This window comes from Microcaecilia unicolor, chromosome 2 (genome assembly GCF_901765095.1).
Source record: "Microcaecilia unicolor chromosome 2, aMicUni1.1, whole genome shotgun sequence".
In the NCBI taxonomy this organism is placed as follows: Eukaryota; Metazoa; Chordata; class Amphibia; order Gymnophiona; family Siphonopidae; genus Microcaecilia; species Microcaecilia unicolor.
The window spans coordinates 433,107,720-433,134,798 of NC_044032.1; the positions used below are offsets into that span (position 1 = coordinate 433,107,720).

A 27,079-nucleotide genomic window follows, 5' to 3' on the forward strand; every position below is an offset into this window, starting at 1 on the left:
CTACTGCCGGGTTCCTGCGGTAGTCCGCTGGTAGTGCCAGATTGGTGCACAGCAAGCCTGTTGTCACGTGCCAACCCTTTAGTAAAAGGGCCCCTAAATATTTTAATGAAATTCAAATCTACACAAACTGATCAGATTTTCAAGCAATTATATTCCTAAGTTATTAAAGTAATCTGATTGATAAAAATACAACTGAGGGAGACAGAGAAGTATATAGAGGAGGTTGTACTGGTTGTACTGTGGCACAAAGTATTTCTGAGCCTATTAAAATACTTAATATATTCACATATTTATATTTTTAATTAGCACTTACATTGATTTTGTGGTGATCAATGGTCCCAAATGTTAGAATCGCATTGATTTTTATATCACTTTGGGTATGTTATGTGACGTGGAGTGCTTCAAAACTGAGCATACTGTATCTGGTTCACAAAAGAAGTGCATGTTTTTAGACACATTTCTGCATGCATTGATTCCATACAGGATCCCTGACAAAGGTTCATGTGCCGAAACACGGCCATGTTGGGTTTTGCATGTATGTGCCATAGCCAAAGAAAGTATTTGGAATATTAATATTGAAAGTCCTCGGAATTTATTGTCTTTGGGATTGTGGCTTTTGTGGCTTCCACCCTTTTTCGTTTGTGATAACATTTGTACTCTCATTTTTTATGAAATTCATATTTCAGATATACATGTTTGCTTTACAGTGCTGTTTAAATGTTTATACTTCTGACACTGTATCATGTCAGTTTTATTCAATTTGCCAGCTCCACGTTTACTTCATTGATTTGTATTTATGCTTATATTTGGTCATTTTACTATTGTTATGCTGTTAACAAAATTCTAAGGGCCCTGTTTACTAAGCTGCACTTCAGGCACACTAGCATTTTTAGCGCACACTAAAAATTAGCTTGCTCCAATGCTAGAGACACCCATATATTCCTATGGGTGTCTCTAGCGTTAGTGGCCACTAAAAACGTTTGCGTACCTTAGTAAACAGGGCCCTAATTTTTATGTCAAGCTGTTCCTGCTGCACACCACCTTGGATGAATCTCTTCATAGCAGCAGTTAATAAATCCCAATAAATAAATGTTTATTAGATTCAAAGTCACTCATTTCTAAATAACTCAAGACTGTAAGCCTTATATATTTTTCTTAATAGACTACTAATATAAGCTGGCTAGCACCGAACAGTGTTTGCTGTTGTGTTTTATTTATTTATTGGGGTTTATCACTACTACTACTATTATTTAGCATTTCTATAGCGCTACAAGGCGTACGCAGCGCTGCACAAACATAGAAGAAAGACAGTCCCTGCTCAAAGAGCTTACAATCTATATTTATTTATTTAAAAATGTATACACCGCCTACAGCCTAGGTGGTTTCCAAAAAACCACATATAATTAAAACGTGCATAAAAAATTAAAAACAAAACATAACAATCATTACAAATCATCAAAGCAACAGTACTGCTCTCCATACCCAAAAAATATAACAGGTTGCTCTTAGTGAAACACTGTAACAAATAACTGTGTCTTCAGTAATTTTTTTGAATTACACCACACTACTCCATAAACGTTTAGGAGGAGATTCACCCAACATTGCTTTACAGTTATCCATCAAAGTTTATTTCTCTAACGAAGGATGTAAAGCGGTATAACAATTATCAAACTAAACCAAAGTAAACTATAGCATGTTGTTAAACTCGTCATCTAGCCAAACAGCTGATGGAACGTGAACAACCACTGGGATGGCTCTGGCTTTAGCTGATTTCCTGGAAAATAATTAGTCTACTATGTTGAGCAATGATTAACAGTTGGTAGATTTTATGTCAACCCTTTTTCAGACTTTGGCCATATACCTTACATTTTATGATTTCAAAATGATGCAAATTTGAACTTACTTGAGGTCCTGGTTGACCCTGCAGATTAAAAAAAACAACAAAAAAAGAATTACAAAACAGCACAATAGGCATGTAATAAATCAACAACTACATACAGACTAGCATCTTGAAAAAATATTAATTCTAAAAGGAGCATTTTCGATATGATGATTAAATCCAATTTTTGCTGAAAACATCCAAAAATCAAGTGGCGAACATGGCCATTTGCTAGATGTTTTGCCAAGGTTTTGTGCTCAGTGCATTTTTCTTTTGTGACCGTTTTTTGAAAAAAAAGTCCAAGGGAAAAGCACACAAAAACAAGCCACTGGGATATATGGGGGGCTAGCATTCTTAGTAGACTGGCCACACAGACATCCCAGCAGAGCAGTGGGGCACCCTAGGGGGCACTGCAGTGGACTTCACATAAAAGATCCCAGGTACACACTTCACCATAACCCCCTTATATTGTATGATGAGCCCTCTAAAATCCACCCAAAACCTAACATACTCAACTGTACATCAATGCAATAGCCCTTATGGCTGAAGGTGTCACACTTTCCACCACAAGTGTACCAGTTAGAGTGGGATATGGGCCTGGGTCCCCTTCTCTACAGTACATTGCACCAACCACTAGGCTACTCCAGGGACATTTTTTTCTGCTCTAATAGGACTGGCCATAACATCTGAAACTGTCATAGAGTCTGGTATGTACTGTTTCTTTGACATCTAAGTCTAGACCAAAACATCTAACATTTAGTCCTGGATGTTTTTGCTTTGTTCTATTATGGCAGAAAAATGTCCACGTTCTGGGAGTGCCCAAATCCTGTCCCCTTGTGATTTGGATGCACTGCAGATGAACTGAGTAGAAAAAACATCTTAAAAATGAGTTTGGAAAACAGTGATTTTGACATTTTGTCAAAAAAAGTCCATCTGCCACTTTGTACCTGTTTTCCTGTTTCAAAAATGAGCCCCTCAATGAAACATATAGCACTGTGATGGGGGTTTATGTCCGGTCACGGGCTGAGAAACCCCAGCCAAGACTAAGTGCCACAAAGAGACTGTTTAGAACACCCACCTAGGTCTGAGGTTAGTACCATAGCCCAATCTTACAGTTAAGGTGAAGACTTCGAACCCCTGTGTGGGAGGAAGTAGCCATCAGGGAAGCTATGTGGGAGGTGACAGGGGAGGGATTAAGGAGCACTTTTACTAAGGTGCGCTGAAAAAAGGCCTGCAGTAGTGTAGGCGCGGGTTTTGGGTATGCACAGGTCCATTTTTCAGCGTGCCTGTAAAAAAGGCCTTTTTAAAATTTTTGCCGAAAATGGACATGTGGTAAAATCAAAATTGGCGCGTGTCCATTTTGGGTCTGAGACCTTACTGCCAGCCATTGACCTAGCAGTAAAGTCTCACGTGGTAACAGTGCAGTAATGACCTATGCGCATCAAATTGCACTCGGTGCGCGTCCCAATACGCGTGTCCAAAACATGTTTTGGCTGCATGTAATATGCGCACCAAAATTGAAATTACCACAAGAGCCATATGGTAGCCGGGCAGTAACTCCATTTTGGCGCACGTTGAGCATGCGTAGACACTTATGCAGCTTAGTAAAAGGGCCCCTAACCCTTCTGAGTGCTAGTGATATAATTCCCTGACAGCTGGGAACGAGCAATAGGTGCCCAGTGACTGAGCAAGTACCTTTGTTTGCATATGGTTTGCATAGATGGATGAACTGTGAACATTTCTTATAGATAGGACCTGAAAAGGGAGAAAAGGCTATTCTTAGGCCCACAGGGGAAAAGCTATCCTTGCCAGGACTTTTTAGGGCCAACAGGGGGATGAACCACTGGAGAACTGATCTAAAGGGGAGACCCAAGTTAGGACCCTGTGGCTTGTGGATCTGCAGGGTTGGAGAACATTCTGTCCCTTTCAAAAGGTGAGAGAATCTTATGCTGGAAAGAATCAAGGTTTGCCGTGGAACCTAGTAGATTGTTCTTTTCATGGGCTATTGATTGCTGTGAAGTATCATGGATGGACCTCTTTATAGATTATTGATTTGCTTTTGGACTTTTGCTAAGGATTTGTGGGCCTACTTTGATCCTGGATTATTGTTTTGCTATGGAATTCATGGACATTCAGCCCATATCTTCAGGTGGACCGTGAAGTGAGTTGAATACTCAGCCCACACCCTTCAAGTGGACGGTGTGAGAGGAAAGTCTTCACAGACACTCAGTCCACACCCTTCAGGTGGGCAGTGTATGGCAAGCACATTACTTTTTAAATTCTATTTGCCAGTTTCCTTCCACTCCTTTAGGCTTCCAGCTAGAAGCCTTCAGCCCCACCTCTCTATTCATTTATCCCATTGTTTTTCAAATCAGTCCAGAAGTATCCGCTAGCCAGTCTTGTTTTCATGATATCCACAATCAATATTCATGAGATAGATTTGCATGCAATGAAAGCAATGCATACAAATCTATCTCACGCACATTCATCGTGGACATCACAAAAATCAGACTTGCTAGAGGGTATTCCAAGACTGGCTTGAGAATCCATTGTAGCAACAGCCCTTGGCCAGAGACCAGAGATCACGACTCCTCCAAGATACTGTACATATGCAGAGAATGTAGCCAATTGATATCACCAGCATTTGATAACTGACACCCCCCTCTCCCCTCATAGAGGCTACGAAAGTTGCCTATGCAGCATTTCCAGCCCTTGCGAGCCTAAGAAGCAAGCAAAACGTGGACTCAGAAATGGAATCTAGGTTTCCCACAGCACTTGCATTGAGATGCTGGCCATGCCCAGCACATTATTTTCTCATATTATTTACAGTGCTTTGTAAGTCTTGTACATTTTATCCATTCTGTTCTCTAAAAGATAGAATTCAAAATGCATTAAAGCAGGTAATTTGCTTCACAGAGGTACATAACAGACTCTAAACTTTCAATGTGAAAGAACAATTAGAGAATTATTCAAAACATTATTAAGATACAAACAGAATAACAGGATCATAACATGAGCCCTGGCAGACTGCCAAAAATATTAAAGCGCATAAAATCAACCTTTGAACAAATAAATTAAAATGCAAAGCACTTTTGGCAGTCTTTCATCGGGTAATTAACTTTTAAGAGCATTATAGTGGTTAGACTACTGGTACACTTTTTGATATATTGTCCGGACAGAGATCATATGATCCTGTTCATGTTATGATCCTGTTATTCTGTTTGTTTCTAACTTTTTACTTTTTTATGAGCCTTGACTGGGTTTTGTCACCACTTAATTTATTTTTTCCCTGCTGGGATATGGTTGGTGGCCACATACATTATGAGTTTTAATCCACATTTTTAAAATATATTTGCTGAGACTCTTGTGACTCATTGCACCAAGAGAAGTCATGCTATATAGCTATCTCAAATACTGGCATAATTAACATATTTAATGCAAGAGCAGGAATCAAATAACTATGTGACTTCAAGGATTTTCTCTGCATCTACTTCTTCATCGGTACCATAGATGTTACTATCAGCATCTTCCTTTTTATAGCCCTGCAAGATAGACAGGATGTGATGTCACCAGTCAGCACTAAGTGTTTAAGGAAGTTCCCTACACTCAACCAGTGTCTCAGCAATAGGGTTCCTGGTGTCTTGCAGACTTCAGTCTGTGTTCCAATGTGCCCGCCTTGCCTTGTTCCAGCATTCCAGTCAGCTTGTGCCTGCCCTACCTTCCTCCAGCATTATAGTCAGCATGTGCCTGTCCTGCCTTGCTCTAGCATTTTGGCCAGCCTGTGCTTGCCCTGCCTTGCTTCATCATTCCAGCCAGCCTGTTCCTGCCCTGCCTTGCTCCAACATTTCAGCCCTGCCTGTGTCCTGGACTTTGTCAAGCATCTGTGTCAGCAGCCATCAGTGAGGACCAAGCGCTGCACAGGTGGAGCCAACCTCACTACAGCCCAAGGGCTCACTTTCTCGAATCATGACAGTAGCTGGTAGAGTAGTCAGGAAAGCAAAGATGCAAATGGAAGAAAAATAGCCAATATGGTAAAATGGAGGGACAAGACATTTTTTTAGATATTCTACTGATATGAGGGTGTGCAGAAGTGGCATTGTGAGACTCAAAGATGAAGGGGAGGAATATGTAGAAGCTGATAAAGATAAGGTGGAATTGCTCAAGAAATATTTCTGTTCTGTGTTCACAGCTGAAGGACTAAGACATCAGAAGATAAACACAAATAGGAATGGAGTGGTGGTATTCCCTAAACGATTTTCAGAAGATTGTGTTCATGAGGAGCTGTCTAAACTAAAGGTGGACAAAGCGATGAGGCTGGATGGCATAAGTACATAAGTACATAAGTAATGCCATACTGGGAAAAGACCAAGGGTCCATCGAGCCCAGCATCTTGTCCACGACAGCGGCCAATCCAGGCCAAGGGCACCTGGCAAGCTTCCCAAACGTACAAACATTCTATACATGTTATTCCTGGGATTTTGGATTTTTCCAAGTCCGTTTAGTAGCGGTTTATGGACTTGTCCTTTAGGAAACCGTCCAACCCCTTTTTAAACTCTGCTAAGCTAACCGCCTTCACCACATTTTCCGGCAATGAATTCCAGAGTTTAATTACACGTTGGGTGAAGAAAATTTTTCTCCGATTTGTTTTAAATTTACTACACTGTAGTTTAATCGCATGCCCCCATCCGAGAGTACTGAGGGAAGTTCTAGATGCAGTGCTGGCTGACCTTTTTAATGCTTCTCTAGAGTCGGGAGTAGTCTTGGATGACTGGAGAAGAACAGATGAGGTCCCTCTCCACAAAAGTGGAAGTAAGGAAGATGCTGGGAACTACAGGCAGATAAGTCTGACTTCTGTGATAAGAAAATTAATGGAAACAGAGAATAGTAAAATTTTTGGAATCCAATTGTTCAAAGGACCTGAGGCAACATGCTTTCACTAGAGGCAGGTCTTGCCAGATAAATCTGATTAATTCCTTTGACTGGGTGACCAGAGAGTTGGATCGAGGGAGAGTGCTAGATGTGGTATTTTGATTTTAGCAAAGCCTTTGACACTGTTTTGCATAGACGACTAATAAATAAACTGAGTGCTCTCGGTATGGGCCTTAAAGTGACTGAATGGGTTAGGAACTGGTTGAGTGGAAGATGACAGAGAATATGGCGCTCATTCTGAGGAAATGACAGTGTTAAATGGTGCTCATTCTGAGGAAAAAGATGTTACCAGTGGTTTGCTGCAAGGTTCGGTTTCTGCACGGGTTCTTTTAACATTTTTGTAAGCGATATTGCTGAAGGGCTGTCTGGTAAGGGTTGCCTCTTTGTGGATGACACCAAAATCTGTAATAGGGTAGACACTCCTGATGGTGTAGATAAAATGAGGATGGACTTAGCGAAGCTAGAGGAATGGTCTGGAACTTGGCAGCTTAGATTTAATGATAAAAAATGCAGGATCATGCATTTGGGCTGTAAAAACCTGAGGGAATGGTAGAGTTTAGTGGATGAAGAACTTTTGTATCCGAAAGAGGAGAGGGACTTGGGTGTGATCATATATGATGATCTTATGGTGGTCAAACAGGTAGAAAAGGCAACAGCGAAAGCTAGAAGGATGCTTGGTTGAATAGGGAGAGGAATGGCCAGTAGGAAAATGGAGATGATGATGATGCCCCTGTATAAGACTCTGGTGAGACCTCATTTAGAATATTGTATACAATTCTGGAGACTGCATCTTCAAAAAGATATAAACAGGATGGAGTCAGTCCAGAGGGTAGCTACTAAAATGGTCAGTGGTCTTCGTCATAAAGTGTATGGGAACAGACTTAAAAGAACTGGGGATAAGACATAGGATGTCTAATGAGGGGGTGCTTTTAATTTTGAAAATGCATTAGGGTGGTTGGTGGGTTTAGGAAGATAGGACTTGGATGTTTTATAAAGGATGGGAAATCAAAGATGAAGAATTTGCGTTGCGTATCAGGGTTCTACGTTTTGGAAAGGGATCCCAACGAGGGAGTTATTGTGGGTGCATCGATAGCTCCTTTCATTGCTGTCTAGGAGCATCAGCTCACACTTTAGCAAGCTGATGTCCTTAGAGGAAAGTTAACAACACTGCTTGAGACACTGTTAACTCCGAATAAATAATGAACATGTGACATTTTTTAATCTTTTTTTTTTATTACCACCAACAGATACAAAGTATACCAAAAACTGCAATACACAACATATTCTGACAACTGTTGAGGTGAAAAAAATCTGCATTAAACTGTGTTGCTGGCAAATAACATGTATTATTGCAATAACATAGGCCAGACTGACCCCCTTACGTTGTAATATTAAGGAACTTAGCAATAGCTGATTTGGGGGTCCTTTTACTAAGCCTCGGTAAGCACTAATGTGTTATAGCAGTTTAAAAGGGCTTACTGCGGGGAGTGCTGAAGCACCCAATGGCAAGTTTCAATGGCAAGTGCTACCCACACGCTAAAAACTATGAGTGGGCATTTCTGCTAATCAGTGTGTTGACATTGCTGCATGCTGATTAGTGCAAGATTAGTGCATAAGCACTTACAGCCTACAAAATAGGTGTCGGGAAGGGGTTATGTGCTAATTTGTGCTCATGGCCAAGATTGGTACAATGATAGTGGTTTCTGCTTCCTTTGCATTGGGAGGATGGAGTGACTGAGCACATTTCACATACATATTTTAAATGTCTTTTTCAGTGTTGATATAATTGGATTGTTCCCATTTTAGTAACAGTGCACACCATTAATTTTGATTTATTTGTTTGGATTTTGCTCACACCTTTTTCAGTAGTAGCTCAAGGTGAGTTGCATTCATAGTAACATAGTAACATAGTAGATGACGGCAGAAAAAGACCTGCACGGTCCATCTAGTCTGCCCACGATAAACTCATATGTGTATACCTTACCCTGATTTGTACCTGTCTTTTCCAGGGCACAGCCGTATAAATCTGTGCAGCAGTATTTCCCATCTCCCAACCACCAGTCCCTCCTCCCATCACCGGCTCCGGCACAGACCCCGTATAAAAAGTCTGCCCTCCCCCATCCTAGCCTCTCAACCACCAACCCCTCTTCCCCCTGCCACCCAATTTCAGTTAAGCTTCTGTGGATCCATTCCTTCTGCACAGGATTCCTTTATGCCTGTCCCACGCATGCTTGAATTCCGTTACCGTTTTCATCTCCACCACCTCCCGCGGGAGGGCATTCCAAGCGTTCACCACCCTCTCCGTGAAGAAATACTTCCTGACATCTTTCCTGAGTCTGCCCCCCTTCAATCTCATTTCATGTCCTCTCGTTCTACCGCCTTCCCATCTCCGGAAAAGATTCGTTTGCGGATTAATACCTTTCAAATATTTGAACGTCTGTATCATATCACCCCTGTTCCTCCTTTCCTCCAGAGTATACATGTTCAGGTCAGCAAGCCTCTCTTCATACGTCTTGGAACGCAACTCCCATACCATCCTCGTAGCTTTTCTTTGCACCGCTTCCATTTTTTTAACATCCTTCGCAAGGTACGGCCTCCAAAACTGAACACAATACTCCAGGTGGGGCCTCACCAACGTCTTATACAGGGGCATTAAAACCTCCTTTTTTCTGCTGGTCACACCTCTCTCTATACAGCCTAGCAACCTTCTCGCTACGGCCACCGCCTTGTCGCACTGTTTCATCGCCTTCAGGTCCTCAGATACTATCACCCCAAGATCCCTCTCCCCGTCCGTGTCTATCAGGCTCTCCCCACCTAACACATACGCCTCCCTTGGATTTCTACTCCCTAAGTGCATCACTTTGCATTTCTTCGCATTGAATTTTAATTGCCAAACGTTAGACCATTTTTCCAGCTTCTTCAGATCTTTTTTCATGTTTTCCACTCCCTCCGGGGTGTCCACTCTGTTGCAAATCTTGGTGTCATCCGCAAAAAGGCAAACTTTACCTTGTAACTCTTCGGCAATGTCACTCACAAATATATTGAACAGAATGGGCCCCAGCACCGATCCCTGAGGCACTCCACTACTCACCTTTCCCTCCTCCGAGTGAACTCCATTTACCACCACCCTCTGGCGTCTGCCCGTCAACCAGTTCCTAATCCAGTTTACCACTTCGGGTCCTATCTTCAGCCCTTCTAGTTTATTCAAGAGCCTCCTGTGGGGAACCGTGTCAAAAGCCTTGCTGAAATCTAAGTAGATGACGTCCATAGCCCGTCCTTGATTTAATTCTCCCGTCACCCAGTCAAAGAATTCAATGAGATTCGTTTGGCACGACTTCCCTTTGGTGAAACCATGTTGTCTTGGATCTTGCAACTTATTGGCTTCCAGGAAATTCACTATCCTTTCCTTCAGCATGGCTTCCATTACTTTTCCAATAACCGAAGTGAGGCTTACCGGCCTGTAGTTTCCAGCTTCTTCCCTATCCCCACTTTTGTGAAGAGGGACCACCTCCGCCGTTCTCCAATCCCTCGGAACCTCTCCCGTCTCCAAGGATTTATTAAACAAATCTTTAAGAGGACCCGCCAGAACCTCTCTGAGTTCCCTCAGTATTCTGGGGTGGATCCTGTCCGGCCCCATGGCTTTGTCCACATTTAGCTTTCCAAGTTGTTCATATACACTCTCTTCCGTGAACGGTGCTTTATCCAGTTCATTTTCAGGTGTACTATTGCCAGTCCCTCTCGGTCCTTCCCCAGGATTTTCTTCAGTAAAAACAGAACAAAAGTATCTATTTAGCAAATTGGCTTTTTCTTCATCATTTTCTACATAGCGTTTTGCTGTATCTTTTAGTCTTACAATCCCCTTTTTAGTCTTTCTCCTTTCACTAATATACCTGAAGAAGTTTTTGTCTCCCCTCCGTACATTTCTAGCCATTTGTTCTTCCGCTTGCGCCTTCGCCAGACGTACCTCTCTCTTGGCTTCTTTCAGTTTCATCCGGTATTCCTCCCCGTGTTCCTCTACTTGAGATTTTTTGTATTTCTGGAACGCTAACTCTTTAGCCTTTATTTTCTCAGCCACTTGCTTTGAAAACCATATCGGTTTCCTTTTTCTCTTGCTTTTATTTACCCTCCTTACATAAAGGTCTGTGGCCCTGTTTATTACTTCTTTTAGCCTGGACCACTGTCCTTCCACTTCTCGTATGTCCTCCCAGCCCCTCAGCTCCTTCCTTAGGTATTCTTCCATTTTGTTAAAGTCAGCTCGCTTGAAATCCAGGACTTTGAGTTTAGAGTGGCTGCCATCCACATGAGCCGTTATATCAAAACAAACCGTTTGATGGTCACTGTTTCCCAGGTGTGCAGCCACTCGGACATTTGACACACTATCCCCATTCGTGAGCACCAGATCCAACGTGGCTCCCTCCCTCGTGGGTTCGTTCACCATTTGTCTGAGCTGAGCACTTTGGAAAGCATCCACAATCTCTCTACTTCTTTCTGATTTTGCAGACGGAACCTTCCAATCTACATCCGGCAGATTAAAATCTCCCAACAACAGCACCTCTCTTTTCTTCCCCAACTTTTGAATATCAGCGATCAGATCTTTATCTAGTTCTTCCAAATGTGTCGGGGGTCTATAGACAACACCCACGTGGACCAAGGTTCTATCCTCTCTTTCTAAGGTGATCCATATCGCTTCTTCCTTTCCCCACTTCCCTGTCATTTCAGTTGCTGCGATATCATCTCTCACATACAGAGCTACTCCTCCACCTTTACGTCCCTCCCTATCCTTCCTAAAAAGGTTATAGCCTGGTATGTTTACATCCCATTCATGGGAACCATGGAGCCATGTCTCTGTGACTGCAACTATGTCCAAGTCAGTCTCCAACATCAGGGCTTGAAGGTCATGAATTTTATTGCTTAGACTGTGAGCATTTGTGGTCATTGCTTTCCAACTACATTTCCTAGTATGTGTTTTGGGTTTAGTGAATTGTGAGTGTCTTTTCTCTTTGGGTACCTTCTCTTCTTTTTGTTGCCTCTTCCTTGCTTTTTCTGCTTCAATTTTAGTTTCAGGAACATCACAGTGCTGTAGTGGAGCAAAAGAATTTTGTAGTGGCAACACTTGTGCGGGTGGATGCTTCTGTGTCACATGACTAATTCTGCCTGAGCCTACTGTGAGCCATCTGTTCCTTTGTGGTTTTATTCTCTGAGGCAGTGGTGAGAAGTTATGATTCTGCAAAGTCCTATAAGTTGGTTTAATTGTATCTAATTCTTGCATTACTTTATAGAGCTCTTGTTTTAAAGTAGATATCTGAAGACAGATAGGACAAGCTTTAAGTTTCCAGATGATTTGCCTTGAAACTAAAGCAGCACAATTATTGCAGAGAATAAAAGTCATCCTGATTGGTTGAAATGGGTATGAACAGGTGTACTATGTTGGAGTAATAGCCTGCAAGACTGCCTGTGTATGACTGAGGAGTAAAGTTAATGAGGATTTGGTTTGTCTATAAAGGTGTAGAAAACCCTGGGGTGGGTGGGTTGTGGGGAGGGTGGGTGGAATTATAAGTCCCAATGGGTCAGCTTAAGTGCTGCTATCAAGGGAATTCTGTAGCTTAATGGACCCAAATGGTAGTGTCTGATCAAGGACCTTACAGTTTATTAAACTTTTAAAACTACCCTAGATATTAATAACTTTCTTTTTGAATAAATCTAGATATTGCCAATAATTCTAGCAGTTTCAGCTATGTAAAAATGCCCCTCCCCTTTATCAGAGCTTGGCAGGAACAGAAAGAAAGCAAGAAAGACAGAAAGAGGTTTCCCAGTGCTAATTAAATTGATTAAGCAACAAGCCTTAAAAATTTAGGACAAAATATCAGGTAGTTTCTCACCTAAGCCAGCCAATTTGAGAAGTATGGGATTTAGGGGTCAGAATAAACCTGTCCTTTTTGCAGGAGCTTGGTTCTTCAGTCCCAGTACCTAAGCCAGCCAATTTGAGAAGTATGGGATTCAGGTACAGTGGGTACTTCCCTGTCCCTGGAGGGCCTCACAATCTAAATTTGACCTGAGGAAATGGAGGGTTAAGTGGCTTGCCCAAGGTCACAAGGCACAGCAGTACGATTTGAACCGGCCACCTCTGGATGTCAAGACCAGTGCTCTAACCACTAGGCCACTCTTCCACGCATCGATTCTGAAAATGGAAAATTGGCCATTTTCCGGCTCTGGTAGAAATGGCTTTAACTCACGGGTGCACTAAGGCCGCTTTAAGGATGCCTAGGCGCACCTCTTATTTTTTTCTTTTCTTTTGAGATAGAGATACAAAACGTACTTTTCCCATTTTCACAAATATTTGCAGATTGCGAAGAATGCTCTAACAGTTTGATAATGGGAATCGAGCCTCTCAGGGTCTAATTCACCAATGCTTTTTCCCCACTGTTTGATTGCCAGGGCAAAAAAGCTTTAGTGAATCAGGGCCCTGAAACTTCAAACCTGCCTTTTCATTATTCTTGGTGTGACCTTGAATAAATCACTTTTCAGCAGTATGCCTGCTCTATGCAAGTGAGAATTAGATTAATAATAACTGAACAAATAAGGCTGTGCCTAGGACTCTTCTTTTGTCATTGCTGTCAGTATACTTTTATTCACAACAGGGACTTAGTAGTGACATCAAAGTAATTGTCTGTTAATGTTCTATTAGTTTTCTAGTGGTGTGTCTTTCCTTTCATACACTGGGGTGATTGAGGGTGCTTTATTGGATGTTTTCACTTCACAAGTCCTCTAGCTTGAGCTACTTCAGGAAAAACTGCTGTTTTGATGTGGGGAGGTTGTTTGATGCTAACAATTTCCACTTGTCTGTACTTCAAGCTATTATTGAAGAATGCAAATTACATTTATGCACAAAGTACAATCAACTAATAAGCTACTAAACAGTTTCAAATCTGGACTATGCAGCCAAATTACCTCAGGATGCGCAGTTTATAGGCCCATCTTCTTGCATTCATAATTTGATCACAATATTTTGGGACTACAAAAATACTTTTTTGAAAATATTTTCAATGGTTTTCAGAATACGCTCAGGTTAACAAATATGCAGCACATTTTCCGTGCTCTACCATATTTTTGAGTGTGACTAAGCCCTTGCAGCAGGAGGTACAATTTTCTTGAGATGCCCTTTCATAAGAACATAAGAGTAGTCATACTGGGTCAGACCAATGGTCCATCTAGCCCAGTATCCTGTTTCCAACAGTGGCCAAACCAGGTCATAAGTACCTGGCAGAAACTCAAATTGTGGCAACATTCCATGCTACCAATCCCAGGGCAAGCAGCTGCTTCCTCATGTCTATCTCAATAGCAGACTATGGACTTTTCCTCCAGGAACTTATCCAAACCTTTTTTTTTAAACCCATATACGCTAACCACTGTACCGCATCCTCTGGCAGAGTTCCAGAGCTTAACTATTCATTGAGTGAAAAAATATTTCTTCCTATTTGTTTTAAAAGTATTTCCATGTAACTTCCTTGAGTGTCCCCTAGTCTGTACTTTTGGAATGAGTAAAAAATTGACTGACTTCTACTCGTTCTACACCACTCAGGATTTTGTAGACCTCAGTCATATCTCCCCTCATCTGTCTCTTTTCCAAGCTGAAGAGCCCTAACCTCTATAGCCTTTCCTCACATGAGAGGAGTCCCATCCCCTATTTCATTTTGGTCACCCTTCTTGGAACCTTTTCTAATTCCGCAATCTTTTTTGATCAGTGAAGTGGAATTTCAGTTACACGCCGGCGTGTGCTGTAGATTTATTTCAGAGAACCTTCCCCATCAAGGACTAGATTGCTGTGGATGTTTGGGGTCACTGATTGGTTAGTCATGTAGGGCCTTGGAGATAGATTCCCTCACCCGCCCTATGCGCTCTTATCAAAATAAATAAAAAATCATTCCATAGAGCCACAAATCCATCTGACTAGTCAGAGAATTCACTACAGAATTGGCCTCCAAGAGGGACCTGTGGAGTGGACCTAGGCTGCTTTTGTATCCCTGTCTGTAACTACAAGCCATGGCTAGCAACAGCACAGTAGCAATAAAAAAGTTAAAAAAGCCAAAGAGGAAGGCAGAATAATAAAATTAAAATGTTAAAATTGCGCCCGTGGGGCCTCATTACCTGTGGCTGCCAGCTCTGCTCCAGAATGGGAAGTGATGAGAACTCAAAGGGGTGGAGTCGGCAGCCACAGGTAGGGCAGAGCAATCAACCTCCTTGGGGCAGAGAGACGTCGGACACCCCGATCGGCACAATCCTCCCCTGCACCTTTCAATGCACACCGCATCCGCGGTGGATCCAGAGTGAACTTGTAGCAAGCAGGAAGGTGCAGGCTGCACAGGAACTGGAAGGCGGCGAGGGACCAGAGAGAGAGGAGCCGCCTGGGAGAAGACGCAGCGGCGGAGGTTTTACTACAGGAAGGTATGCGGCGCTAAAGTTGGGAAGGCAGGGACCGACGGAGCAGTGGGAGTGGAACACCCCTCTTTGATCTGCACCCGGTGTGGTCCGCCCCCACCACCCCGCCCTTGGAATGCCACTGAACATTGGTGTTGGGGCATTCAAGGCTGTGGAGTCAGTACACTAAACCTTTGACTCTGACTCCAACTCCTACATTTTTTCTATTGTCAGACTCCAACTCTGAATCCTACTAATACTAGGCTTTAATTTTTTTGTTCTGGATCTTATTATTATTATTTATTGCACTTGTATCCCACATTTTCCCAACTATTTGCAGGCTCAATGTGGCTTACAAAGACCTGTTATGGCATCGCCATTCCAGGGTAAAGAATACAATTGGTGTTACAAAGAAGTCAAGGAAGGCAAGAGAATATGGTCAAGCAGTTAAAGAAAGATATATTCTGAATAAAGGTGGATAAGTGTTGTGTTATAGTTAGTTATGGGTTCCCATGGTAGGCCTTGTTAAAGAGATAAGTTTTCAGAGATTTGCGGAAGTTAGTTAATTCATTGATCGTTTTCAGGTGAGTTGGAAGTGCATTCCATAACTGCGTACTCATGTAGGAAAAGCTGGTCGCATGTGTTAGTTTGTATTTTAATCCTTTACAGCTGGGGAAGTGTAGCTTAAGAAAGGTGCGAGAAGATCTTTTAGCATTTATGGGTGGTAGGTCCACGAGGTCAAGCATATAGGTCGGGGCATCTCCGTAAATGATTTTATGAACAATCGTGCAAATCTTGAATGCGATGCATTCTTTAAGTGGAAGCCAGTGTAGTTTCTTTCTTAGTTTCTTAGTTTCTTAGTTTCGCACTTTCATATTTTGTTTTTCCAAATATGAGTCTGGCTGCGGTATTTTGGGCTGTTTGAAGTTTCTTGATGGTCTGTTCTTTACAGCCAGCGTAGAGTGCATTGCAGTAGTCGAGGTGACTTAATACCATTGACTGTACCAGGTTCCGAAAAATGGCCCTTGGGAAGAAAGGTTTTACTCTTTTGAGCTTCCACATGGAGTGGAACATTTTCTTAGTTGTATTCTTCACGTGATTTTCAAGTGTGAGATTTCGATCATTGGTAACTCCCAGAATTTTCAGATTGTTTGAGACAGTATAACTTACCAGGGCAAAGATATCTATATCTATATTTATATTTTCAAAACAATTTAACTGGTCAGAAACAGCCATTGACTGGTTAAATCACTTGTTCAGGGTTATCTGCTAATTTTCCGTGCCACTTAAGCAGTTATCAGCACTGAAAATTAGCAATTAGCACCTATGTGAAAGACGGCTATTTTGGAGGCTTTCTGGGGGTGGAGTCAGCACTTGGTCAGTTAAGTGCTGATATTCAGTGCTTAACTGGCCAGAGTAACTGCATAAGTGGGATGACATAAAATAAATCTTTGGGGGGAGGGGGTAGCCTTTTACAATGCTGCTCTAGCATTTTTAGCTCAGGGTAAAAATCAGCTGGTGGTAAACACTGAGACGTCCCTGGGTGTCTCAGCATCGACTTAAGCAGCCATGAGTTAGCCAGCGCTGCAGAAACTAGATATTCAATGCCAAAGTCTGAACACGGCCTGGTATTGAATATTCAGAAATAACGCAAATGGCAGTCTGCAAAACCCTCACCATCACTGGCTGAATATTTACACCTATATATACATTTTACCATACATTATGCTGTTTTTAAAATTTTGAACCTGGAGTCGGAGTTGGTACATTTTTACTGACTCTGACTCCACCCAGAATTGCTTCCGACTCCAACTCTATGACTCTGATTCTGACTCCACAGCCCTGAAGGCACTAGGGGGTCCTTTTACTAAGGAGCGCTGAAAAATGGCCTACGCTAATGTAGGCGCGTGTTTTGGGTGCACGCAGATCCATTTTTCAGCGCACCTATAAAACATGCCTTTTTGGGGGGGGGGGGGGCCGAAAATGGACACACGCAAAAAAAAAATTAGCGCTTGTCCATTTTGGGTCCGAGACCTTACCGCCACCCATTCATTTAGCAGTAAGGTCTCATGCGTTAACCGTGTGGTAATCATTACCCACATGCAATGCCTGGTTAGCGCCGCGCGCCGGAAAATAAAATATATTTTTCGGCACACATAGCGGATGCGTGTAAAAAATGAAATTATTGCCTGGGCCACACGGTAGTTCCAAATTGACACACATGCGCGCATAGGCGCCAATGCAGCTTAGTAAAAGAGCCCCTTGAAGTAGTATTCTGCAAATTTGTCAGAGAAGTGTTTGAAGAGTTATTATTATTATTATGAAGTTTATTTTGTAAATCATCTCCACAGCATTTCTATGAAAAAATGGAGGCAGCTGATGATATTCAGTCTATAAGCCAATAAACTTACTATGCTGGTTATATGGTGCCTTACTATAACATTACCCCGCACACGTGTCAATGTATAATTAGAAACATATTGTGAAGCAACAGGTTCTGTAACAGCTTAACATCTAGTCATAGATCAATCACCAGGTACTTTATTGCTGAAAAAAGGAAATGGGTATATTAGACAAATACTTTGACAAAAAATCCTGCCGCATATGGATTCTCTTTTTTTCTCTATGCAATTGCCAGCCCTTGTCTACAAACAGAAAGCAGATGGGCTAATTCATCATTTTTCTATGCATTTCTGTGGACACATCTGATTTCTGTGGCCCATACAATGTTGATGAAAAAAACAATAAACTAGGAAACAGCGTTTGTTTCTTGAAAACGAGACGGCTGGTGCTCAAAAGGAGATATAGATCATTATAGCAGATGTGGTATGGAGACTTTGATAAATTAGATTTTTTTTCCCCCTCCATTTCTTTGCTGAAAATGTTCTGCAAGGCAGGCTTCGCAGACCTCAATCAAATTATGGTGTGCTGGATGAAATCAATTCATACAAAAGCCATGATCTGGGTTTTATGGGGGTGTTTTCACTGTATCCCTTCTGATGATGATGACAATTTTCTATCAGTCTTAGGCCAAAGCTTTACTATGGGGTCCTTTTACTAAGCTGTGGTAAAACTAGGCCTTAGCAAGCCCTTACATGGGTATTTCATGCATGCTAAGGCCATTTTTACCATGGCCATAACAGTGGTGGAACTTTGGGGGGGGGGGCTAGGCCCCCCTAAATTGGCTTTGGGGCCCCTGGTTTGGCTGGTGAGGGTCCTCAACCACCGCCAGCTGAGGCGTTTGTCCCACGCTGGTCTCACATTGCCTGGCACCCTGTCCTGTTTTCAGCACTATGCGCACTCGTTTTAATGAAACCGAGCATGCTTGCGCCAAGGTACTTTCCAGAGGTGGGGGGGGAGCAGAAGTGGTGGCAGGAGGGCAGCAGCGGAGAAGCGGTTTAAATTGTCCCCCCCCCACACACATATTGGGCTCTGGCCCCCCCTCCTGTCGAGATCTGGCTACGCCCCTGAGCCATAAAAACCCTGGTTTTTCGATTTTTTGAATTAATGACCATGTGCTAATGTAGCCATTAACACATGACCATTTTTTTACATTACTGCATGGACACTTACTGCCACCTATTTTGTAGGCAGTAAGGGCTCATGCGGTATCCATGCACTAACCTGTTAGTGCATGGTAATGTAGATGCACAGAAATATCCACTATCTGCCCCGACACACCTCCTCAAAAAAGTACATAGTTTTTAGCATGCAGTTAGCGAGTATGGACTTCAAAGTTACCGCAGGATACCTGAGAACAGTACTCCATTTTTTTTTTGCTACATTAGAGGGTCCTTTTACCAAGCTGTGGTAAAAAGGGTCCTGTGGTAGCTGTGGGGGGGCCATTTTTCCTGCATGCCAGGGCTCTTTTTTCCTGCAGCAGGTAAAAAGCCCCTAAAAATGGCCATGTGCTAAGATTATTCTTACCGTGTGACCATGCATCAGGGAGCACTTACTGCCACCCACTGAGATGGTGGTAAGGGCTCCCGTGGTAACCAGGCAGTGTGCGGTACTGCTCGATTACCGCTGGGTTAGCACCATGGTAAAGATTACAAAAATATTTTTTGTTGCACCGGAAATGGCATGCGGTTGAGGTGGATCTACTGCCGGAGGCCGCATTGGGCCGGCGGTAGTTCAGGGTTGCTGCATGGCAAACCCATTGCCACATGGCAACCCTTTGGTAAAAGGGTCCCTAAGTGTGCATTAGTGCCTAACACAGCTTAGTAAAGGTACCCTAAGAGTTTCTTATTGTTCCTCAGTTTATTTTTCTTTTGTTAATTTAGGAAATACCTTTTTCATGGCTTCTCAAGTTAAAGTTAACAGATGAGGCTCAATAGGGGAAAATATGCTTTGCATCTGTTTCTGTGGAATACAAGTTGCAATGTAAAAAGAGAAATGTTCACTAGAAAAAAAGGGTGAGGTAAGAAATTTTAGCAGCATTGAAGACAGAAAGATTAAAGAGTGAACAAAACAAGAGGAAAATTTTGGGTAGTCTACAACTGAAAATCAATGCTGAAATCTAGTGTACAGGCCATCCATGGACCTTCATTTCCAAATGGATTAAAACTGAAAAAGAGAGAGATATAAAGATGTCCTGTTGGATTTCAAAGCTGAGATAAGCACAGGGGATCCGTAGTGGCATGAGGATGGTCATGAACCACTTGGGTAAACCACACAGAGGGCTCCTTTTACTATACCGCGCTAAAAAGTGGGCAGCAGTAGTTTTAGCACATGGGTTTCCCGCACGCTCCAGCCACTTTTTAGCATGGCTCTACTAAATATTTCAGATTCTTTCTTCAGGAATCAACTGAACATCAACACACAGGGACTCCTGAGGCAGGCCAGAGCGGCCGAAACACGACTCGTGTCGAGTCCAGTCTTTATCAATAAACTCTTGCTGTGAACTTTTTCTGAGTCCAATAGTAGTTTCATTGACATCATCCATCGTGTCACCTTCCCTGTGCCTTTCTCCTAAAAGCAGAACTACTGCAGGGTACCCGGCCGTGCCCAGTGGTACTGCTGTTTTGCTGCACACTACCCACGCGATATCCTACCACACCTTCGTAAAAGGGCCCCAAACTGAAAGTTACAGCTCAGAACAGCAGCAGTCGATCAGCCCTCCTCCTAAAGTGACATAGGAATCCTTTTACAAAGGCGTGCTGAAAAATGGCTTGCGGTAGTTTAGGCGCAGGTTTTGGGCAGGCACCGATCCATTTTTTAGCCTGCATGTAAAAAGGCCTTTTTTTGCTGAAAATGGACTTGCGGCGAGATCAAAATTGCCACGCATCCATTTTGGGTCTGAGACCTTACTGCCAACCGTTGACCTAGCGGTAAAGAATCTGGGCGGTAATGACCTACATGTGTGAAATGCCACTTGGCGTGTGTCCGTTATGCGCGCCTGAAAATGAAAAAATATTTTGCACGCCAAAAATGAAATTACCGCAAGAGCCACACGGTAGTCAGGCGGTAACTTCATTTTGGTGTGCATTGGGCACACTTAGATGCTTACATGGCTTTATAAAAGGGCCCCAAGGACTTTCTAACATTACTACATGATCTTGGATTTTCCCTTCTTATTACCATATCCACTGACCAGGCTGGTCACTGTTCAGGCTTAGTAGCTGGAAAAGATTTGAATTTCTGTAATACACCTCTTCCTATATTGCCATTCACTTGAACAAATTACTATTTGTTGAATTTGATTGCTTTATTGCTGCTTCTCCTAAAATGCAGACATCAACTATATTTAAACATCATTATGCATTATTAAAGAAAGACATCTGATTAGGCTACCAGAAATTTTTCATTTACCCATGGAAGATAAATATCAGTCACAGACATATCCCATCGCAAACTGATTTAATACAATTACTCTTGTTGTTTCTGAAGAATCACAGACTCGAGAATCACATCCGTGATTTACAACACAATTACTTTCTCATAAATATCTCCTACGCAGGGCAGAGCAATGCTGGAGAAAGGAAAGTTCTTCTCTTAACTTTTCAGGATATGGAGGATTACAGCACCAACAGAAAACACTTATTAGGCAATCCAAATCAGATTACATTTAATAAGAAAATTTATTTATGTGGTCATTTTTCCAAATAATTGTATAAAAGGGCAAATAAATGATGTAATTCAGATATACTCGTAACGCAGCTTCCAACTTTTTCTCCTGATTGCTTTGCTACTGAATAAACTGTCTAGTAACGGAATTCAAACATGCGTGGGATAAACATAAAGGAATCCTGCTCAGAAGGAAGGGATCCCCAGAAGCTTAGCCGGTGGTGGGAGGCGGGGCTGGTGGTTGGGAGGCGGGGATAGTGCTGGGCAGACTTACACGGTCTGTGCCCTGAAAAAGACAGGTACAAATCAAGGTAAGGTATACACAAAAAATGGCACTATGTAGTTTGTAAGGACCCTCAATTTACATGGTTAATACATTTCCTCCTCTTCATTTGAGTGCACCATCCAGTCCAGCTCTACCACGTAGACAGAGCTATATCACACATTTTACTCCTCTTACCACATTTAGCCTCATTAAAATGTATCGATTTCACTAATCCAACAAGGATTCATTATGATGGAATTTTAGCATGGTTATTTGATAGACTGTGGGCTAACCCTCTCCCCTATATATTTAGATCTTATTAATACAAGTTTAAAACAAGGTATACTCCCTCCAAGCCTAAAATGCTCCATTATTAAACCTTGTCCGAAGGAATCTCAGATGGATCTCTCTCAGCCTCAAAATTTCAGACCAATAGTGAACTTTTCATAATTTACTTAGGGGCCCTTTTACTAAGTCGCGCCGGAAAATGGCCTGCAATGGTGTAGGCGCATGTACTGGATGCGCGCAGGTCTATTTTTCAGCGCACCTGCAAAAAAGGCCTTTATTTTCTGGCTGAAAATGGATGTGCGGCAAAATTTGAATGAATGTGCATCCACTTTTGGACTGAGACCTTACCGCCACCCATTGACTTAACGGTAAGGTCTCTTGCGTTAGATGGGCGGTAATCGTCAGCGCACGTACACTGCCGATTACCGCCCAGTTAGCGCCACATGGTAGAAAATAGAAAATATTTTCCGCTGTGCGTTTGGTACACGTATCAAAAATAGAATTACTGCCCGGGGTATGCAGTAGCTGGGTGGTAGTTCTAATTTGATGTGCGTTGGATGCGTGTAGGCGCCTACTCGCTTTAGTAAAAGGGCTCCTAAAATTACTGGAGAAAGTTGTGCTATCAACAGTTATCAAGATCTTAGTCTTCTGCAAACATGCTGCATCACAGGCAGTTAGGATTCAGGGAGGGTCACAGTACTGAAACTGCATTGGTTTCAATGTGAAATGATATTGTTGACACAATAATAAAATATAAGGGAACAAGTCTCAAATCCTGATGATCTCTCTTAGTATAAATATACAAGACTAGTTACGTGTAAGCCAGGTAGTCAGGGAGAAACCTTTCTGGGAGGAAAAAGCCTCAAGAAGCGTCTTTTCCACTATTTAGGCAGAAAACGGGCTGGGACTCAGGGCCGTGCCGATGCGGTAAGCGAGGTAAGCGCCGCAGGGGGGCGCCCACCTCTGGAGGGCGCCGCCGCGGTGCTTACCCTCTCCCCGCGCCGCGCTGCCAAGGCCTTTAAACCTTTTACCTGGGTCGCAGCAGCGTCAGTGAAAGCGCTGCCGACCAGCAAGGGCAGGGCGGTGGGGGCGGTCCGCCCCGGGTGTCATCAGAAAGGGGGGGTGCCGCCGCTCCCGCTGCTCTTCTTCCTGGCACCCCCCCCCCCCCCGCACCAGCCCTTTAAAAATAAATTGCCGACGCGAATAGCGAGCACAGCACCTCGTGTGCAAGTAAAAGAAGCAGATCCGATCATCTCATTGGGCTTTCCCTCATTGTCCCGCCCTCCTCTGACGCAACTTCCTATTTCCTCTAGGGCGGGACAGTGAAGGAAGGCCCAATGAGATGATCGGATCCGCTTCTTTTACTTGCACACGAGGTGCTGTGCTCGCTATTCGCGTCGGCAATTTCTTTTTAAAGACCGGTTGGCAGGGAGAAGACGAGGCAGGGTGAGGGTGGGGGACAGATGGGGTGAAGGTGGGGGGGACTCGGATAGCAGAAGGGACTGGGTGGGAGCCAGATGGGGTGAGGGGGACTCGGATGGGCAGAAGGGACTGGGTGGGAGACAGATGGGGTGAGGGTGGGGGGCACTTGGATAGCAGAAGGGACTGGGTGGGAGACAGATGGGGTGAGGGGGACTCGGATGGGCAGAAGGGACTGGGTGGGAGACAGATGGGGTGAGGGTGGGGGCACATGGATAGCAGAAGGGACTGGGTGGGAGACAGATGGGGTGAGGGGGACTCGGATGGGCAGAAGGGACTGGGTGGGAGACAGATGGGGTGAGGGTGGGGGGCACTTGGATAGCAGAAGGGACTGGGTGGGAGACAGATGGGGTGAGGGGGACTCGGATGGGCAGAAGGGACTGGGTGGGAGACAGATGGGGTGAGGGTGGGGGCACATGGATAGCAGAAGGGACTGGGTGGGAGACAGATGGGGTGAGGGGGGACTCGGATGGGCAGAAGGGACTGGGTGGGAGACAGATGGGGTGAGGGTGGGGGCACATGGATAGCAGAAGGGACTGGGTGGGAGACAGATGGGGTGAGGGGGACTCGGATGGGCAGAAGGGACTGGGTGGGAGACAGATGGGGTGAGGGTGGGGGCACTTGGATAGCAGAAGGGACTGGGTGGGAGACAGATGGGGTGAGGGGGACTCGGATGGGCAGAAGGGACTGGGTGGAAGACAGATGGGGTGAGGGGGACTTGGATGGGCAGAAGGGACTGGGTGGGAGACAGATGGGAGAAGGGGCATGGATCTGGAACTGGGGTCTGAAAAGTGAGCAGGAGGGAGAATGGGGTCATGCCTGGGGCAGGGGTGGATGGGAGAATCAATGGATCTGGAACTAGGGGCAGCCGCAGGTGGGAACTGGGAGCCGAAAAGAGGGGGCATTGAGAGAGGGGGGATAGATCCTGGACGGAATGGGGAGTGAGAGGGAGGGCAGACCCTGAATGGATGGGAGGGGGAAAGAGAGAGGGCAAATGGTGAATCGAAGGAGCAGAGAGAAAGGGCAGACAGTGGATAGAAGGGAGTGAAAGAGCAGACAGTGGATGGAAGGGGCAGAGATAGAGGGCAAATGCTGGAGGGAAAGGAGAGAGAGAGGGCAGATGGTGGATGGAAGGGGGAGAGAGAGAGATGGCAGACTGGGGCAGATGGTGGATGGAAGGGGCAGAAATAGAGGGCAGATGTGGATGGAAGGGACATTAGAGAGGACAGACACTGGATGGCAGAGAGAGAGCGAAGACAGATGCTGGATGGAAGGAAGACGGTGAAAAGAAGATGAGGAAAGCAGAAACCAAAGACAACAAATTGTAAATATATATTTTTATTATTTTGCTTTAGGATATAGTATTTAGCTGTGTTAATAAATGTTTATAATAGAACATGTAAATAAGGTAATCTTTTTATTGGACTAATTTTAATACATTTTGACTTAACTTTCAGAGAACAAAACCCCCTTCCTCAGATCAGGATAGGATACTGTAACAGCACTATACTGTATTGACCTGAGGAAGGAGATTTTGGCCTCTGGAAGCTAAATGTATTAGTCCAATAAAATGGTATTATTTTATTTTCTGTATTTGTTTTATTTCTATTTGTTAATTTGTAAAGTGGTGATTGGTATTTGTTAGTTTTTTCAAATTTACATCTGCTGTCTTTATATTTTGCACAGTACTAGGAGACATTTTCTGTTTCTGTAGTGTTGCATTGTATGCAGAGTCTGGCATCGGGGGTTCAGTTTAATTTTTGTCTAAATAGAAAGTTTATAATTACTTATTCTATAGTGGATTAGGGTGTATCTGTGTTTGTGAGAAAGACATGGCTTTCAGTTGGCATTGACTGTGCAGGATCGACGATCTGTACTATTCTGTCTGGTTTCGTTTTACAATAGGTGAATTGATGTTCTAGTGCTCACTGTAGTGCTTAAGATGCTTTCCTTTTCCTTGTGTGACTCGTAGAAACGACTGCTTATGGTATGGTAAAATTGCTCTATAGGTCGTGAGTGTTTTGTATTCTCGGTATGCCTAGTACTGGATTTGGGGGGGGGGGGTGTTAAAAAAATGACCGGCCCCGGGTGTCAACTACCCTAGCTACACCACTGCTGCCGACGTCTCCCTTCCCTTGCACTCGTTGGTTCCCTCAGTGTCCCGCCTTCTTCTGACGTCAGAAGAAGGCGGACACTGAGGGAACCAAGAGCGCAAAGGGAAGGGAGACGTCAGCAGCGCTCCGCTTTCACTGACGCTGCTGCGACCGGAAGTAAAAGATTTAAAGGCCCCAGGGCGCGGAGGGAAGAGCAGAGAGGCATGGATGGGAGGGCAGAGAGGCATCGATGGGAGGGCAGGGCCCAGGGAGAGGACAAATTGCTGTAAGGGGAGGGGAGAGAGGATTGCTGGCTATGGATGGAGGAGGGAAGGGCAGAGAGGGACAAGGATGGACATGGGGGCCCAGGGAGAGGACAAATTGCTGGAAATGGAGGGGAGGGGAGAGAGGAGGATTGCTGGCTATGGATGGAGGAGGGAAGGGCAGAGAGGGACAAGAATGGACATGGATGGGAGGGCAGGACCCAGGGAGAGAGGAGAAATTGCTGGAAATGGATATAGAGCAAGAAATGAAGAAGAAAGGAGGAAAGTAAAGAAATAAATGGAAAGGAAGCCCTGGAAATGGAGTTAAGAGGACAAATAGCAGCAGACTCAGATACTGGGCCAGCATGATCGGAAAAAGAAAGTCACCAGACAACAAAGGTAGAAAAAAATAATTTTATTTTCATTTTAGCGTTTGGAATATGTCCACTTTGAGGATTTACATCTGCTATCTTATTTTGCAATGTATACCAATTTGTTTCTAAGAATATTGCTGACAATTCCTTTCAGTGTGGCAAGTGGTGAGCGATCATTTTCATGGGGGGGGGGGGCGTGATCATTTTCACGGGGGGGGGGGGGGGGCGCCAACTGATAGTCTGCAGGGGGGCGCCAGAGACCCTAGGCACGGCCCTGCTGGGACTGCTTCATTATTGGCAAAAAAACCCCTCCTGATATAAGTTGCTTGTCTCTTAATTGTAACAAATACAGCCGGGGAACATTCACTGCAAACACAGTATCTCTTTCTTAGTACTTAGCATAAGAAACAGGTCTTCCTTCAATGTTCAATGTTCCTCCAGTCGAGAGTAACATTTATCATGGCAGTAGGGTGATAAATTGTGGCGATGAGTTGGGGTTGTGGAAGAAGAGAGACTGGTGACTGGTAGGTAACAAAAATGCTAAGGTAAGCACTACAAGTCCTCCCTGTGTGTGCACCACCTTCTGGGCTCTACATTTAAAGACAGCCTTGCCAGTTGTGTTCACAATCCACCATGCTTTAGGGGTCCTTTTTCTAAGGTGTGCTGAAAAATAGTATAAGCACGGGTTTTGTACACACACCGATCCATTTTTTAGCACGCCTGTAAAAAAAGGCCTTTTTTTGTTGTTGTTGCTGAAAATGGATGTGTGCCAAAATGAAAATTGCCACATGTCCATTTTGGGTCTGAGACCTTACCACCAGCCATGGACCTAGTGGTAAAGACTCACGCGGTAACTGGGCGGTAATGACCTCTGCGTGCCAAATGCCACTTGGCGCACGTCCGTTAGGCGCATCAGAAAATAAAAATTATTTTTCAGATGTGCGTAGTGGATGAGCGCAAAAATGAAATTACCGTAAGAGCCACGCAGTAATGGGGCGGTAGCTCCATTTTGGTGCGTGTAAATGCTT

General features: G+C 43.8%; 1 protein-coding gene across 1 annotated transcript in view; it reads right to left on the bottom strand.

Moving 5' to 3' along the window:
• Positions 1–27,079, bottom strand: part of LOC115462122 (collagen alpha-1(XXV) chain-like) — a 323,214-nt gene that overhangs the window by 244,659 nt on the left and 51,476 nt on the right. The window contains exon 3 of the mRNA XM_030192160.1: positions 1,904–1,921. The gene's annotated coding sequence lies outside the window, so the exon portion shown is untranslated. The remainder of the gene's footprint in view (positions 1–1,903; positions 1,922–27,079) is intronic.